The sequence below is a fragment of the Rosa rugosa genome, chromosome 2 (genome assembly GCF_958449725.1).
Source record: "Rosa rugosa chromosome 2, drRosRugo1.1, whole genome shotgun sequence".
Taxonomy (NCBI): domain Eukaryota; kingdom Viridiplantae; phylum Streptophyta; class Magnoliopsida; order Rosales; family Rosaceae; genus Rosa; species Rosa rugosa.
In genome coordinates this window covers 20,617,279-20,632,185 of record NC_084821.1, presented here as the reverse complement: position 1 = coordinate 20,632,185, position 14,907 = coordinate 20,617,279, and the positions used below count along the sequence as shown (strand labels likewise).

The following is a 14,907-nucleotide window of genomic DNA, read 5'->3' as shown; positions in this document are numbered from 1 at the left end:
AAACAAAAAAGTAAATCCTACATACCATTGTAAATGGTTAAAAATTTCAGCTATTAAAAAGTTCTCAAGGCGTCTTTAATTATCTGCTCATAAAGTCACATTAACCTCATAAAGTTACATTAACTGAATCGTCTCTGGTACAACCTGTCTATTTATCCAGAGAAGCAAACAACAACACGTTGAAAGCTTACCACGTAGACCCAGTAAGCTTGCCTTCTTTCATGTGTCCACAAACCCACCCAGGAGGAGGAGTTGGAACATAGATCTTTCCTGATGATGATTCTGGAATACAAACAGTGTTATAGGGAATCCTATTCGGCATAACTGAACGCCTCTTGTCTCTGACCAATTTATACTTGGCAGCAAGAACCTTGTCCTCCGGGCATTCATATACGCCATGCTGTTTCACGCTATTACAAATTTTACAGCGCTTGGCCTTAAGCACTGCTCTGCTCCCACCACAAGAGGTACAAACCCACTTATCCTCATTAAATTCATTCCCACATCCACAAATTATTTCATAGCCATGGTGAAAAGTTGCACCCTGTGGGATATGGTCGAAGTAAGGGCAATAACTAGGGTGGTGAACCTTATAACAAATATCACAAGGTGCGTAAGGGCAATAAGAATAAGGAGGGTGCTCCTTAGAACACTCATTGCAAGGCACTGCTTTGTCCATTGAAGGGCCTCCACCAGCCACTGGTCCTCTGAACTTGGAACTGAGGTCGACAGGAGTATAGGTATAGGTGCCTGCTTGTTTGCAGTTCTGATGTTAGATACCCATAAAAGATAAGACAATAAGAATCTATGGTAGTCACAGCTGAATTCCCTTTTCACCAGAAACATAAACGCTTGTATAGCTTTGTGAAACATTATACCAATTAATTAAGTACTGGGATATCACTTTAAATCAACCTTTACCAAACGTTACATAAATACTGGGAACTCATTCGAGTATAGGTTTGTAAAAGATTAAGCCAATTACACAAACACCAGGATATAATAGGAGCTAAACAGCACATAGTAGAGAAAGCAATCTCAAAGTTATTAATCTTATTAACAAAAACAAGAACTTTAGGATCTGTCTCAAAAGATTTTGAAAGTACCATATATTTTTACAATTATTAATCTTATTATTAACAAAAACAACCATTTTTCCCTTGAAGACAATTCTTAACAAACAGTTGAAAAAATCAAAACCATACGAGGAAGGAGCAAACGAACTCAAAAATAAAAAATAAAGGATAGAATATATCTTCTTTCAAATCAAAGAAAAATTTGAACGAAATTCTGTGAAGCAAATTTCATACCCGGAGAAGAGGCGCCGTGAACGAACTTTACGCCTTTTGAAACAGTTTCATCTCCCTGGCAGATCTCTTCCACACAGCTTGCGTCGGGTCCAGCCATACCTAGGGTTCGATTCAGTGAGAGCCTGAAAGAACAATGATAGGTTTCTTCCGCCTTTTATTTCGAAGATCGCAGCGGGTCGGGTCAAGTGACATGGTTTGGGCTGGTTTGTCATAAGGATTTTGAATTATGGATCCATGGATTATAAGCTTTATGGGTCGTTGCCCCACGATGACAAAAATATGTCAAACTCTCCTAAACAATTCATTAATCTCTAGAATATGGTGCCTTATCTACTGCTAAAAATTTAAAAATAAGATTGTTACTCGGTCGGTTCGAATCAGTTATACATGTTTTCAATTTCAAAATCAAAATTTTTTAGTTTTGAAATTGGTTTTGAATCGGTTTCGGTTTTGAAATTGAGCTACCAATTACAAACCTGTTTAAGGATATCTCTATTTGTGTTTGGCCCAAACTCTAGGTTACTTGACCTAGTGGTAATAGGGTTAAATTAGAAGGATCTAGATTCCTATTCAATGTATGATTACTTTCCTTGTACGATTGAGACTCTATGCATTGCAATCCTCTATATAAAGAGGCCCCTATTATCAATGAGAATACACAGCAAATTCCTCTCAAATTCAGTTTCTCTAAAACACGTTATCAGCACGAAGCCCTAACCCTAAAAACCCTAATTTCGTAACCTTCAAAATCCTGAAACCACCGCCCCACATATCGAAGCCCTATTCCCAAGGAACCCAGAACCGGCGGCGGAACCACCGGAACCGGCCGGAAAACCCCTGAACCGGCAGTCGGAAAAATCGGACCGGCCCCTGCCTTGTGCCTGCCCCTGCGAGCCCTGCCGAGCAGCTGCCGAAGCGTCCTGCCGAGACCTGCCGAAGCGTCCTGCCGAGACCTGCCGAGAGCTGCCGAGAGCTGCCGAAGCGTCCTGCCGAGACCTGTCGACAGCCCCTGCAAGCCTCCTGCCTACACCTGCCGACAGCCCCGCACGCCCCTGCGCAGCCACTGCCGACAGGCCCTGCACAACCCCTGCAGCAGCCCTGCACAAGCCCCGCAGCAGCCCCGCACGCCTCCGCAACTGCCCTGCACCAACCTGCCTAGCTCCGGCCACCTTTTTCCGGCCACTTTTCCGGCGACCCCCGGCGACCTTTTTCCGGCCATCTTCAACGACTTTTCCGGTCAAGATTTCCGGCTATTTTTCAATGTAAACTTTTCTAAAAGTTCCCGTTTTTTGAAGTTTTTCAATTTCCTCTTCTTTTCTCGGGGACTTCCAACATCCCTTCTTCTACCCCCCTTTCTTCTTCATAGGGGAGACCAAAAGCCGAACTGTGGGGGTTCGTGCTCACTCCGAGCTTAGAGCTTGTAGAGTCCTCCAAACTTAGAGTTTGTTGAGAAGAAAAACGATCGACCACTTACATCGTCGTTTCGATCTAATCCAACAACCCCTCTTGGAATCGGATTTTCTTGGAAGCGACTACGCTCAGAAAATCCCTAATTTCTTGGAAGCGACTACACTCAGAAATTTTATAGTTTTTCGTGGTAGCCTTTTTCGCTCCGAAACTAACCCTATTTTCTTGTTGTTTTTCAGGATGAGTAACCTGAATAAGTTGAGCTTCGCTCCACTAGAGACAACAGGCGCAGGATACCACAAGTGGGTTCGTGATGTGCGCCAGCATCTTAAGGCTGATGGGATCCTGAGTACGATCCAAGAGCCAAGTCAGGACGTGCGTACTCCTCAACAAGCTGCTGCTTTTGAAGCAAATAGAGCTACGAGAGAGGCGAATGAAGCTAAAGCCATCATTCTCATGACAAGGCACATGAATGACGCGCTCCAAAATGAGTACCTCAATGAGGAAGACCCAAGAAGACTATGGGTAGAACTCGAGCACCGTTTTGGCAACGTCCGTGATTCCCTGCTTCCAGACTTAGAAGTGAGATGGTCTAGCCTCCGCTTCTGTGATTTCAAGTCTGTACTTGACTACATTTCAGAAGCACTTCGTGTCAAGTCTATGATGGAATTCTGTGGACAGAACATCACTGATACGATGTTGATCGAGAAAACTCTCTCCACCTTCCCCGTCTCTGCATTGATGATAGCCAAGAACTATCGGATTGATGTCAATGCCAGACGCATCACAAGATTTCATGAGCTAATTGGTGCCTTGAACGTAGCTGAAAAGCACGACAACATACTTGTGAAGAACTATAACTCTAGACCCGTGGGAACCAAGTCAATTCCGGAGTCTAATTATAGTCGCGCCTCCAAGGGAGGACGCAAGGAGCGAAACCCTAAGAGTAGGGATAATTCTGGACGTTCTGGTCCATATTCTCGCCCTAAAGAGGAAGGAAATCGCCAAGATAGGCGTGCACGGAACCGTGGAGGTAAACGTGTGAAGAGAGAGAGAGGCCAAGCCTCCGGTTATGGTGGTAACGCCACCAAAGGCAATAACCGTCTACAAAACGCTCCCAGAGCGCCTCGATCAAGGGAACCTGACCATAATGATGCTTGTCTCAAATGTGGATCAAGTGGACATTGGGCAAAGAAGTGTACTGCATCCCAGAATGTTGCAAACGCATACAAGCTGTATCGTGAAGTAAGGGAGGCAAATTACATGGAACAAGAAGATCAAGATGGAGATCTCGATCTAAGGGTGGAAGACTACAAGGATCAAGACCCAGAAACTGGCGATTTTGATTAAGTCTTTTTATTTCCAAGAGATGTAGGCAATTGCCATATTATTTTTATAGTAGATGCCAATGCTATTAGTCTTTCTTCAAAGTAGGCGTACTCAATGTGAGTGTGATGTCTAGGAAGGTTTTGAGATAAGTGGTACTTAAGTGAGCCTCGCTCCACCGACATCTCTCTACTCACCTGGTCACATTTACATTGGAATTACCGAAAGGAGTTAGACGACTACCATTGTTTTGCATTAACTAGTTTATTGGATTAGATTTTCTTTGGTTAAAGAAACGATGATGTAATTCCGTTTGGCTTATTAATAAAAGTTGAGTTCTTTTCTTTATGACTCCTTTTTAATTACGAGCTTTTCTCTTAGGAATGGATGAACTTCAATGTCTTGCGGATAGTGCGACTACGCACACCATTCTACGACATAGGCAATTATTCTTGAAGATGTTGCCTACATATTCATCTGTGACTACGATGGCTGGGCCATCAGGTTTAGTCCAAGGACATGGAATGGCCCAATTCCTTTTGCCTAATGGCACCTTGATTAAAGTCACTGAAGCTCTCTACGCTCCTAAGGCAAATCGAACCTTATTGAGCTTTAAAGATATTAGAGCCAACGGATTCCATGCGGAAACGCATAGTGAGAACGGAATAGAATTCCTTTGCATTACCTCTAATGATTGCGGAAGAAAGCGCATCTTAGAGAAGCTTATGTGTCAATCTAGTGGACTTTATGTCACTACAATTCGACCTATTGAATCCAATAATGTCATAAGAGAAGATCTCTTGGATTCAGACACATATTGGCTTTGGCATGACCGACTAGGACATCCTGGTTGTGATATGATGCTCCGTATACTCAAGACTTCACACGGACATCCATTCTTCAGAGTGAGAAGAAGCAAGAATCGAAAATTGATTCCAGGACTTAGCAAGACCGCAACAATTGCAGAATCTGGAGCTGCAGCCGTCTTGGGGCGCCATAGGGCCGCCCAAGTCCCATGTGATGACGCCATTCATGGCGCCAACCATGAGCATGACGCCATGGTTGTTCCTCCTAGTGGCCATGACGCCACACACACCAATTTCCATGGCTCTAACGCCAAAATAGGAGATGTAGTCACACACTTTGCTTCTAATAGCGCTACAGACGCTCAGGCCCAACCAAAATCCTCATTGGTTGCTTCTAAGGCCCCTCGCTCTTTCTGCAAAGCCTGTTCCTTTGGGAAATTTGGACCGAGACCGTCCTACGCAAAGGATCCCAAAATACTCATTCCGTTCTTACAGAGAATCCAAGGGGATATCTGTGGACCAATTCAACCATCATGCGGACCTTTTAAATACTTTATGGTATTGGTTGATGCGTCGACACGCTGGTCACATGTCGCGCTGTTGTCCACTCGAAATGCTGCTTATGCTAAACTCCTCGCCCAGATTATCCGTCTATGGGCTCACTACCCTGACCATCCTATTAAGTCAATTCGACTTGATAATGCTGGGGAGTTTACATCGAAAACATTCGATGACTATTGCATGTCACTGGGGATTGATGTAGAGCATCCAGTTCCCCATGTTCATACCCAAAATGGTCTCGCAGAAGCCGCTATCAAACGACTACAGATGATAGCACGGACATTGGTTATGCGCACCAATCTCCCTGTTTCTGCTTGGGGATATGCAATATTGCATGCAGCGACGCTAATTCGTCTACGACCCACTGCAACCCAATCTTACTCTGCGTTACAGCTAGTGACTGGGTACGAGCCTGATATCTCGCACTGACGCATTTTTGGGTGTGCCATTTATGTGCCTATTACGCCGCCACAGCGTACTAAGATGGGTCCACAACGACGAATGGGCATTTATGTTGGATATGAATCTCCAACGATCGTCCGCTACCTTGAACCCTTGATAGGCGATCTCTTTACCGCTAGATTTGCGGATTGTCACTTTGATGAGACAGTCTTCCCATCGTTAGGGGGAGATAAGAACACATCTGTTCAACAGGAACGACAGGAATTGTCGTGGTCTGTCCCCACTATGTCTCATCTCGATCCCCGTACCGCACAGTCCGAACTTGAAGTGCGAAGAATAATCGAGCTCCAGAACGTAGCAGACACTCTACCTGATGCGTTTTCTGATGTTGCCAAAGTGACGAGATCACACATACCTGCTGCAAACGTGCCTGCAAGGATCGATGCCCCAAATACTGGACATCACGCCTCTCCTGTGACACCAGGAGATGGCGCCATTGCCCAACATGGCAATGATGTGGCATCTATGGCCGCAGGTCCTGCAAGAAAGAGAGCGAATGAGGCACAAACAAATCCTTTGATCATCGATACTCAAAATCCGTCCCATGAGAATGTTCCGGATTATGGTTATGTCCAAGAGACATCATTGGGGGACGCCTCAATGTCAGAACCTATCCCTGAGAACGTAGAGATCTCTATTAATTACACTAGTGTACATGGGACGTGGGAAAGAAACTCCATCATCATTGATGATGTATTCGCGTATTCAGTGGCGCGTGAGATTATTGAGACCGATGACATCGAACCACGCTCCGTTGATGAATGCCAACGTAGAGCTGATTGGCCAAAGTGGAAAGATGCGATCCAGGCAGAACTTGATTCTCTAGCGAAAAGAAAGGTATTCGGACCAGTTGTGCCAATACCGCCCAACACCAAACCAGTTGGTCACAAATGGGTATTCGTTAGAAAGCGTAATGAGAAAAACGAGATTGTAAGGTACAAAGCTCGCCTTGTGGCGCAAGGTTTCTCACAACGCCCTGGAATCGACTACGAGGAGACCTATTCTCCCGTAATGGACGTCATAACGTTCCGCTACCTTGTCAGTTTGGTAGTTTCCGAAAAACTGAACATGCAGCTTATGGATGTGGTTACTGCGTATCTATATGGGGATCTAGATACAGAGATATACATGAAGATTCCAGACGGAATTCAGTTACCCAAATCAAGTGGCTCTAAACCACGGAGCGCGTTTGCGATTAGATTGAAACGCTCACTATATGGATTGAAGCAATCCAGACAGATGTGGTATAACCGTCTAAGTGACTACTTGATTGGAAAGGGATATGTCAACAATGAACTATGCCCATGTGTGTTCATAAAAAGGACAAGTTTCGGATTTGCAATAGTAGCGGTTTATGTCGATGACATGAACATAATTGGCACCTTTAAAGAGTTAAGGGAAACCGCTGAACACTTAAAATCCGAGTTTGAGATGAAAGATCTTGGGAAAACACGGTTTTGCCTCGGTTTAGAACTTGAGCACCGTAGAGATGGTATCCTGATTCATCAATCAGCGTATACCCAAAAGATGCTTAGGCGTTTCAACACTGATAAGATTAAGCCTTCAAGCACCCCAATGGTCGTCCGTAGTCTTGATCCAAAGAAGGATCAATTTCGTCCAAAAGATGACGATGAAGAAGTGCTAGAGGCAGAAGTGCCCTACCTAAGTGCAATAGGCGCATTATTGTACTTAGCACAATGCACAAGACCGGATATCTCATTCGCTGTGAACTTGCTAGCTAGATATAGCTCTGCGCCTACACGACGCCATTGGACTGGTGTTAAAGATATCTTTCGATACCTAAGTGGTACGATCGATATGGGCTTGTTCTATCCCTACAGAGAGAAGATAGATTCGGACCCATCAAGTGCCAGGGACGCCACACATGGTGGACTGCGTCCCCTATCCCCATCCCAAAACGATATAAGTATTTTGGAAGGTTTTGCTGATGCTGGGTACCTCTCTGACCCACACAAAGGTCGCTCCCAAACTGGTTATGTTTTCACCATGGGAAAGACCGCGATATCTTGGAGGTCTACAAAACAGACCTTAGTCGCTACTTCTTCGAATCATGCAGAGATTATTGCTGTTCACGAAGCGGTTCGTGAATGTATATGGCTTCGATCCGTAGTTACGCATATTCGAAGCAATTGTGGTTTGAAGACTACCACAGATGAGCCAACGAGCATTTATGAGGATAATGCTGCTTGCATTGAACAAATGAAACAAGGCTACATCAAAGGCGACAACACCAAGCATATATCGCCCAAATTCTTCTACAATCAGCAACAACAGAAGCTCCTCAAGATCAAAGTGAACCAGGTTCGATCTGAGGACAATGCGGCAGACTTGTTTACTAAGTCATTGCCCAAATCCACGTTCGAGAAACATGTAGCAAGAATTGGCTTGCGGAAATTATCTGAACTCCCATGATCGTAGTCATCAGGGGGAGGCGCAGACATCAGGGGGAGATGTCTACATGTTCACCTCGAAACGTGAAGGGTGTGTTGTGCTCTTTTTCCCCTTCGACCGAGATTATTTTTGTCCCACTGGGTTTTTGTTACTCGGCAAGGTTTTTAACGAGACAACGAGAGAAGCACAGCGTTTGGACAACACAAGGGGGAGTGTTTAAGGATATCTCTATTTGTGTTTAGCCCAAACTCTAGGTTACTTGACCTAGTGGTAATAGAGTTAAATTAGAAGGATCTAGATTCCTATTCAATGTATGATTACTTTCCTTGTACGATTGAGACTCTATGCATTGTAATCCTCTATATAAAGAGGCCCCTATTATCAATGAGAATACACAGCAAATTCCTCTCAAATTCAGTTTCTCTAAAACAAAGCCCAATTTTTTGGTGCTTAATCAGATGTACCAAATTTGGTATTTCGGTTCCCGGTATTACCAAACTTTACAAGTAATTATTTGTAATATAATTTACAATAAACAATACCAGATTTTTTCAATTTTATAAACTTTCGTAAAGTTTGTATTTATCTACTTATTAAAGCTTTGTTTACATATGACATCAAGTTTTAGCCATTTTCAATAAAATTAGTTATTTAACCATCTTTTCCGTGTCACTTAAAAAGTTAAAATACATGTACTATTAATATTTATATTTCTTAATATACATGTATGTGTGTATTTTTTAAATAATACTTGGGTTATACCCAGTTATCCTCGCTGGATCATCCTTACGCCACTATTATTAATAGTAATAATTTACCGCATCGGGGGACTTAATACGGGTACCCCGATTAAGCCTAGTTGCATTACAATTATCCTCGTAATACCAATATTTACAGCAAACTACAAATAAGTCCTTGACAAAAAATAGATTCACAAATACATCTATACAAGTTGATTTCAAGGTTATAAGAACAAAACTTTACAAATAAGGACAAGTACTTAATTATTTTGTTTAATTCAAACTCTTTTATATTCAAATAAAGAGAGAGAAACCATGTGAGACAAAAAAAATAACAGAGAAACAACATTTGACAATCGTCCAATCCTGCTACTGCATTTTCGCTCATCCAATCCTGCTACTGTACTTCCACTTGCAAATCCTACTACTGCACTCATATTTGTTTAGTTTTGTTACTACACTTGTGCTTGTCCAGTTATGCTACTACATTCACTACACTCGTCTAATCTTTCAGCTACTACACTCGTACTTATCCAGTTCTGCTACTGCACTTGTACTCGTACTTGTCCAGTTCTAGCTACTACACTCATAATTGTCCAGTTTCTGCTACTACTTTTCTACTTAGGGATGAAGAACAAATTTCTGCTACTCTGTTGCTACTGCTTGAAGATCAAAAAAGTATTGAAAGTCAGGTGCTACGTACTGCCTGAGATGGAAAATAGATGAAGGTTAGCTATGCTACTGCTATTTCTGGTTTTATGAAGAAAAAAAATTGATCAATAGTGTATAATGTGACCTCGAAAGTACAAATTTTGGGATCAGACGCCACTCCACCCCCTCAATTTAAACAAGGAAAAAACTGAACCAACCGACCCAAAAATACCACCCCATCTTTTCCTTGAACTCACTACAAATATCAAAATATATATGGAAATTTTTGTGTGTGGATTTATAAGTAAAACAACTTCAACAATTGGGTTGTCCACTGTCTCATACAAGTGAAACTTGAAAACTCTCAAGCACCTACTCAAAGGCCAATGATTCAAAACAGAGACTGGTTCTTACCAAGGTGGGCTTGAACTTGAACGATCCTTAATTGGAGTTGTAGAAATAGCATATTCATATCTCAATCATACATGTCATTTACAATCGTTAATTAGAGGTTGTAGAAATGGAAGCTTCATATCTTAATCGGCTTCGTTTCTACCTCTCCATTATGTGCCTTGAATCAATCCATTCGACTCCGACGTCGATCTGATTGCAGTTTAAAACTGAGCTAAAGTCTTCTTTATGCAGCCATCGCCATGGACCCGACTTCCTCAACCCCTGACGATCGAATTTAACGAGATTAAGACAATTAAGGCTTTTGAATCTCTCAGACTCAACGTTTTGGTATCAGTGGTTACTATTGAGTACTTTCTACAATGGGTTATGCCAAGATACCAATAGAAGAATTAACAATGCTTGTCAAAGGAGCTTCATGGAGAAGAATGAGATTGAAGCGGAAAGCGTTCTTGACTCACTAGCTGAGTCATCCAAACTCTATGATAATCAAAGTGATAGGAGACCAGTGAAGGAAGCCAATGTGATTTTGAATGATCAACAAAGAAGAAGAGGTATGTATGAGATGGATCCACCGAACACTCAAATGCAAATTGAGTTGAAGCGGATTAAGGCCAACATGAATAAGAAGTTAGACTTGATTCTTAATGCTCAAGGAAACCGGGAGTAACTCCACCTATGTCAAGCAATTAAGATGGTTGAGCAAGTGTGCTTCATTTGTGAGAGTGATCAAGATGAGACAATGCTTTGTTCAAGAAGGAAGACTGTCTCATCAAAGTGACAATCTGCAAGACAAGCGGTAAAGAGATCGCCTAGTAAGGGCATCAAGTGGCGGACGATTGTTGGAATCTCAAATTTAACGTAGTTGCCCATTCGTCTGTAAGGACCCATCATAGAGCGCTATGGCAGCGCAATTGGCACATAAATGACACACTCAAATATGTGTAAGTATGATACTTGTACCCAGTCACTAGCTGTAAAGCAAAGGTAGATTGAGTGGCGATGGGTCGTAGACGAAATTGGCATAGCTACCTGCGATATTGCACCACCCCAAGCGGATATAAGGAGATGAGTGAGCATTATCAATGTCCGGGCCACCATCGTAGCCATTTCCACGAGACCATTTAGGTGTGTTCAAGGGAATATGATATCCAACATCAGTCCCAATGCAATAACCATCGAAAGACTTCGATGTAAACTCTCTAGCAATGTCAAATCCAATTGACTGAATAGGATGATCCGGGGAGTGAGCCCGTTGTCATATGATATGTGCTAGGAGTGTAGCATAAGCAGCATTACAAGTGGATAATGACACAACACGTGACCAGCGTGTTTGCTTGTCAGCAAATATCATGAGATATTTAAACGTCCGCAAATTGGTTGAACTAGCCCACAGAATACCCATGGACTCTATGTAAGAACAGAATGAGCATTTTCATATCCTTTGCATAGGACGGTCTCAGTCCTAATTTCCCTAAGGAACGAGCTTCGTAAAATGAGCGAGAGGCCTTAGAAGCAACCAATGAGGATTTTGGTTGAGCCAAGCGTTTGAGACGCTATTTGAAGCAAAGTTGGTGATTGCAGCATCACTTAGGGTGCCATCCATGGCTTTATGGATAGGAACTCTACTAGCCTTAGGCTGGTGGAGGACGGCGGCAGTGCCTTAAGTAGCGGCAGCGGTCATACTTAGTCCAGGAATCAACCTTTGATTCGTGCTTCATTTCTCTCGGAAGAATGGATGTCCATGTGAAGTCTTTAGTAGACGGATCATCATATCATGACTAGGATGACCTATCCTATCTTGACAAAGCCAATATGTGTCTAAATCCAAGAGATCTTCTCTCATAACTTTATTGAATTTAACAGCTCGAATAGTGGTGACATAAAATCCACTAGAGAGACACATAAACTTCTCTAAGATGTAATCATTAAAGGTATTGCAAATGAACTCATTTTTCGTTCTCTACATGCGTTTCTGCATGGAATCCGTTGCCTATTCATAGGTGCGATTTGCCTTAGGAGCGTAGAGAGTTTCTATGACAGTAATCAAGGTGCCATTTGGCAAGGAAAACTTGGGCTATTCCATGTCCTTGAATTAATACTGATGGCCCAGCAATCGTAGTCACAAAGTAATATGCTCAGAATCAAAATGGAGTCATAATGAAAAGAACGCAAAATTTTATTCATAAGTCAGTGAAGTACATGATTGTCTCTTAACCATTAGGAGAATCTAATCCAAATGCTAGCTAATGCAAAACAAAGGTAGTCTTTGGACTTTTTTCGGTAACTCCAAAATAAATATGACTAGGTGAGTAGAGAGATGTCGGTGGAGCAAAGCTCACTTAAGTACCACTTATCTCAAAACCTTCCTAGACATCATACTCATTTTGGATGAGCCTATGTGAAGAAAAACTAAACCAATGGCATTTACTACAAAGTATATGGCAATTGCCTATTACATCTCTTGGAAAAATAAAGATTTCAACAGAATTGGCGATCTATTGATCCTAGCCAGATTTGTAGTCTTCAACCCTTCACTCTAGATCATCTTCTTGATCTTCTTGTTCCATATAGTGAGCTTCTCTTGCTTCACAATATGCTTTGTAGGCGGTGACAATTTCTTCACGAGCTCTACAAATGTGTGCCCTATGACCAGATACTGCACATCAAGAATATACATCTCTTTGCTCAGACTCCATTGATTGAGGCGCTTTAAAAACGTCATTTAGATGGCTCTTAGTGTTGGTGGCGCCACCAACATGGTCAGAGGCGTTGCCTCCCTCTTTCTTTCCATGTTTACCTCTTCAGTTCCGTATTCGCCTATTTTGGCGGTTACCTTCCCAAATAGAGCTATTATATGGACCAGAACATCCAGAAGTATCCCTAAGATTAGGGTTTCGCTCTTGGCTCCCTCTCTTAGGGGCGCGACTATAATTGGATTCCAAAATATGCTCTGTTTCCATGGATCTCGAATTATAGTTCTTCACAAGGATGTTGTCATACTTTTCAACGACATTCATAGCTCCAATGAGCTCATGAACATTGTGATCTATCTTGCAGTAACATCAATTCGATAGTTCTTAGAATCCATCAATATAGAGACAGGGAAGGTAGAGAGAGTCTTCTCAATCAACATCGCATCTGTGATCTCTTTACCACATAATTCTATTAAGGATTTAATGCGAAGTGCTTCCGAGTTGTAGTCAAGTACTGACTTGAAATCACAGAAGTAGAGGTTATGCCATCTCACTTCTAGGTTAGGAAGCAGGGAGTCACGGACATTGCCAAATCTTTCTTCGAATGAGACCCACAGCCTTCTGGGGTCTTCTTCATTCATACACTCGTATCGGAGCGAATCATCCATATGACGAGTCATTAGGATGATGGCTTTCGCCTTATTTGCCTCTAAGGCTGCTCTATTTGCTTCCAAAGCTTAAGCTTGCTCAACAGTTAGCACGTCCTGGCTAGGCTCGAGAATTGTATCTAGGAGTCCATCGACTTGAGATGCAAGTGGACATCACGAACCCACCTGTGATATCCAGAGCTAGTTGTTCCCAATGGAGCAAAGTCCGATTTGTTCAGGTTACTCATCCTGAAAGAGAACAAGAAAAAGGGTCAGTTTCTGAGCGAAAAAGCTACCACGAAAACAATAAAAATTTCTAAGCGTAGTCGCTTCCAAGAAATTCGATTCCAAGAGGGGTTGGATTAGATCGAAACAATGATGTTTGTGGTTGATCGTTTCTTCTGAACAAACTCTAAGTTTGGAGGACTTTACAAGCTCCAAGCTTGGAGTGAGCACGAACCCCCATAGTTCGGCTTAATTAGGTCTCCTCTATGATGAAGAAAGGGGGGGGGTAGAAGAAGGGAGTTTGCAAGTCCCCGAGAAAAAGAAGAGAAATTGAATAAAAACTAAAAAATAGTAAAAAATACCTTGGAATAGGTCCCCGAAAAATGGTAAGAAAAAGTCGCCGAAGCTGACCTGTTAACGTGTCACCGATGCTAATGTGGCGGTCTGACGGTAGGTGACGTGGCGGGGATGACGTGGCCCTAGATTTGGGCCTGGCTGGCAGTAGGCCGGGTCTAGTCGTCTGTGGGCTGCCTTTTTTTTTCTTCTGTAACTGGGCTTCTGATCTTCTAGGCCTCGTCTGTGGCCTGCACGTGGGCCGCGTCTGGGGGTAGGTGATTGGGCTCGGTGGCGTGCAGGGTCGGTGGCAGTTCAAGCTGGCTGGTTCAGTGTCTTTTAGGCCGGTTCCGGGAGGTACTTTTTCTGTTCCCGGAATCTGGGGTAAGAGGGCCAACGTTGATGGAATATGGCGGCCGAATGTGGACTGGAAGATCTCGAACCAGGCAAGGAACCTATAACTTCTTCTGATGGCCGGTTCGGTATTTTCCCGGCCGGTTCTAGGGGTGGCGCGGCTGGTTCTAGATTCCTCGTGTGGAGGGCTTCTAGGTGTGCGGCGGGGCCGAAAGGGTTTCAAGGTTTTGTATTCGGATTTAGTGTTTTGGCTATAAGGTTTTAGGGTTAGGGCGTCGTGCTGATAACATGTTTAAGGAAAACTGAATTGGGAGATAATTAAGTCGTACTTTCATTGATAATAGAGGCCTCTTTATATAGAGGATTACAAGACATAGAATCAGAGTTGTAAAAGAAAGATAATCGTACAATTAATTGGATTTCTATGAATATCTCCGAGAATATCTCTAATTCAACCCTATTACAACTAGGTCAAACACATGTTTTGGATTTATTTGAAGATTCATGTTTTGGATTTACTTGAACAATCTTCATATTATATATATATATATACACACACGGAGGCG

General features: G+C 42.7%; 1 protein-coding gene across 2 annotated transcripts in view; it reads right to left on the bottom strand.

The window, feature by feature from the left end:
• The window catches only part of LOC133728167 (uncharacterized), a 54,127-nt gene that overhangs the window by 33,917 nt on the left and 5,303 nt on the right, over positions 1–14,907 (bottom strand). The window lies entirely within an intron of this gene.